The following is a 3,858-nucleotide window of genomic DNA, read 5'->3' on the forward strand; positions in this document are numbered from 1 at the left end:
CACCCGATGATCTCCTTGGCAGGGAGAACGCCGTGCGCCACCATCTCCTTAAGATCCTCCTCCGTTACGTCGGATGACGCCCATTGGCCTTCGAAGCTTTCTCTCTCTTCCGCCATCGGTTTCACTCAAATGTGCTGATTTGATTCGAGGGATGGCTTGGGAGAGGTGAGGGATTGAGGCGGTGGATCACGGGAAGGATTTTGATGCACTTTTCGGAGGTGGATTTGGCCGGAGTTGTGAACCCTAGTTCGCCGGCGCAGCTTTGCACTGTAGCAGGGAGTGGGGAAAATGGCGAGAGTTCCGGCGGGGAAGACGAAGCGTCGCTTGGATATCGGATTTTTCAGTTAAGGGTATCGGAGGTGCTAATGGGCCTAGGCCTGAACAGTACTTTAGCCCAATACTTTTAACAGCGTGGCCCATTGTGTTCCTTAGGGACTTAGGCATATTTTGCTTTGGCGATATTATGCACACAACAGTGTTGCCCAATGCTGATGAAATCCTTTTTATGCGGTCATATAATTCTTTGGAATTATTGCAATGCAAATTAAAAAGGTGCCCGACAGAAAGGCGTTATGCTGTTTTTGCGAGCTTTTTTAGGCTACAAAAGCTGTTTGGGTTAACTAGGAATGACTTGTTTTTATTATAGTCATCTCCTTGGCGTGTTATATGCCTGTTTTCATGGTAAATAGTCATGGCCTAGGCTATTCGACTTATTATTACCATGATCTTTATAATACTTGATGGGTAATCTTTAGAGTTTTTATATTCGGATGCCTGTCGAGTGTGTTCATTCGTGAACCTTTTAGAGTGTAAACCACTCGGATTTCTTTTATTGCGGCTAAAAAGCAGTCGGCTAGCATGCCTATTTAGGCGCCGCGTACGCTTTTGTCATATAATGCACAATTGTGTTATTATTTTGTCTTTCAACTATATGTTTAGTTTGTTAACTAATCACATAGTTGGGGGCTACACCTAATTAGGTGCATCTATTCGATGCACCATATTCTTTATCTTTTCGCCCTTTACAGTCCACTCGGCAGGTTTTGGCTTGAAGAGTTTGAAGTACTCGGATTATCATCTTTGGGAAGGCTACGATGGTCGACTGCAAAGGACTCGGGGGCTACTGTGGAGATTATGGGTATCCCATATCTACACGGCGACGGTATTCGAACTGGGTACAAGATACCTAATGTAGATAGAATATCTTATCTGTATCTCGGGTTTGTTTCTTAACTTGTGTATCAAGGAAACACCCTGAGACTTAGTCGGTTACGACTGTATTTTACCTCTATCTTCATATTCCGTTAGGAATATAGATTATCTTTTGTAATCCGGACTCCTTCCCGTATATAAGGGGGGTCCGGAGCGCCTCTAGGGGCAGATGTTGATTTTTCCCGAATCATACAATTAATAATACACTCGGCGGATTCATCCCCGGACAGGAGTAGGGTATTACTTCTTTTATAAGAAGGCCTGAACCTGTATAAATCTTTTGTCTCCAAACCCATACACTTTTCCAGCTTGATAGCCACCCCCTTTTATTATTGCCGAAATCTAGTTTCGACAAAGTTGCTGTTGAAACCATCGCCGCTTTTTCCTCCACGTTTGGCGCTGTTGACAGAAGAGCCGCTCGCCTGTTGCCGTAGCTTCGCCCTGCCTTCGAAGCTCAGATGTTGAGAGTAAATCTCGGCGACTGAAACAGCTTCCGCCTTGCCAACCAGATTGGAAACAACAGGCTCGTAGTCATCGTCGAGTCCGGCAAGAATATATGACATCATCTCTTCATCGTCAAGCAGTTTTCCGGCGTAGGACATCTCATCGGCGAGAGATTTCATCTTGGTGATATATTCTGTAACACTGAGGTCACCCTTGCGAGTTGTCGACAATGTGTTAACGACCAAATTTGGTAATATCAGTATCGGAGATAAAGATGGGATCGAAGCGGAATCGAAGATGAGGATTGTTGCAGAAATAGAGTAAGGATCGGTTGGAGTCCGGATCGGCTACGACTGGGATCGGCTAAGTCTGAGTTGGACTGGTTAAGTGATACAACCGATTCCGACAATACGACCCGTGTGCGACATTGGGTTCGAGTTGATGTGCTTCAAGATGATTGCCACACAAGGATAGAGTCCTGGGAAGGCAATTATATCTATTAATTAGGATATTTTATGTAAATTCCTTAGAGATAAATGTGGGCAAAAGTCTGCCGCAAAGACTTATGGTATCTTAGAGTTTGTTAGAGATAAGAGTCGTGTCCAATATGGATATATCTTGTAATTCTCGGGTATAAATAGTCCCCGAGCCCAATGTAATGAGGAACACACACACGTTCAATACAATTTCGGCGCATCGCCACCCTTTTTGCTTTAGTTTTATTTCGACGAGTTCTTGCTTTCGGGTTGAGCTGCATCGGTTTCGATCTTCAACAAGAGGTAAAACCTGTAAAACCTGCATCGGTTCTCGAGATTAGTGCTTCTATCTTTATGATACTCTAATCTTGTTTATGTAATCCGTCAAGTTATCATATATCTTACATAATCTTTGACAATATCGTCATCTAACCTACAATCAGCTAACATCTGCTAGCAGAAGACAGCCGATTAGGTTAAATAATGATGTTGGCTTAGATTATATGAGATATCCACCACTCTATAAAACATCCAGCGGCTTGATTGTCTAGATATTGTCCTTCTTTTCATACTTAATGCTGTATCAGTTGAGTTTGATCTATTAAGTCGTGTTTAGAATTTCAATCTCTAGCCTGCCTACTGGTTGCCGATTAGGGTAGTATCGGAGTTTCAGCCGATCTTATCTGATCTAGTTGCTCTTGCTCTATATGCTCAATTAATATGTTAGATCTGCCCTTCATGTTAAGATCTTGTGGCATTTAAGTATATTAGATCTCTGTTTAGTATATTTTATTTGCTTTAATATCTTAATATAAAGTAGTATCGGAGAATTAGCCGATACATGATAGATCTATTTGATCGGCTATGCTATGAATATGTATAATCTCATTATTAATATATATTTCAATCTAAGTGATTTATACTGTCTCGGCAAGGTGACCGATCTATCCTAATCACTTGATTTAAGTATATGTCAATATACGGATTATATATCATTGATATCTACAGCCGATCGAGCAGATTTAGTTCCGTCTTGTTTCCTTAACAATTGCCGATCGATTCACATATGACATCGGTTCAAAGATAAATGATATGTCATCGGCATCTAGCCGATCGGCTATCATTTATGGATTTAATCATGGTTTATTTATCTTTGTTTCTTGTTGATTGTAGGATCAAATCAACTGGCACGCTCGTACATCCGAAGGTGAGTTTTGGACCTGCATTGGAGTTAAGCAGATCTCCCAGGCCTCGTGTTTTCCATCAACACGCTTTTGGCACGCCCGGTGGGGCTGATTAGAAGTCAGAAGAACAGCTTCCTTCATGGCTGAGAAACCACCACTGTCTCCGTCGTCGGCCAGCCCGGGTAGTGGTAAGGAAAAGACCCAGAAATTCGGTCTGATTGACGTCCATGAAGGAAACGTTGTACCCATCGATCCGGAGAAGTTCACTCATGAACAGAAGAAATACTTCAATGCAATGATGCAGCAAGCACGAGATCAATTTTTAAGTTCATTCATGCAAACTCGCAAGGGCACATTTTTTCAGAAGTACAAGTTGAAGGTGGTTCCTGAGGATTTTGGGATCGGTTCATCTAAAGAGGGAGAAAAGAAACAAATTCCAGACGGATCAGCCCAGCCGAGTAACAAAGGTGCTACTAATGGCTCTCCAGGAGATCAAGGCGACGACCCTCAAGGGGACCATGGGGTTCAAGGTGACGGCACTC

General features: G+C 42.7%; 1 non-coding gene across 1 annotated transcript; it reads right to left on the minus strand.

The window, feature by feature from the left end:
* Nucleotides 1-1,657: 1,657 nt before the first annotated feature.
* LOC112937526 (small nucleolar RNA Z247) lies at nucleotides 1,658-1,796 on the minus strand. The gene has a single exon (XR_003240191.1). It is a non-coding gene; the product is annotated as a small nucleolar RNA Z247 (small nucleolar RNA).
* Between the last annotated feature and the right edge of the window lie 2,062 nt (nucleotides 1,797-3,858).

This window comes from Oryza sativa, chromosome 12 (assembly GCF_034140825.1).
Source record: "Oryza sativa Japonica Group chromosome 12, ASM3414082v1".
Taxonomy (NCBI): domain Eukaryota; kingdom Viridiplantae; phylum Streptophyta; class Magnoliopsida; order Poales; family Poaceae; genus Oryza; species Oryza sativa.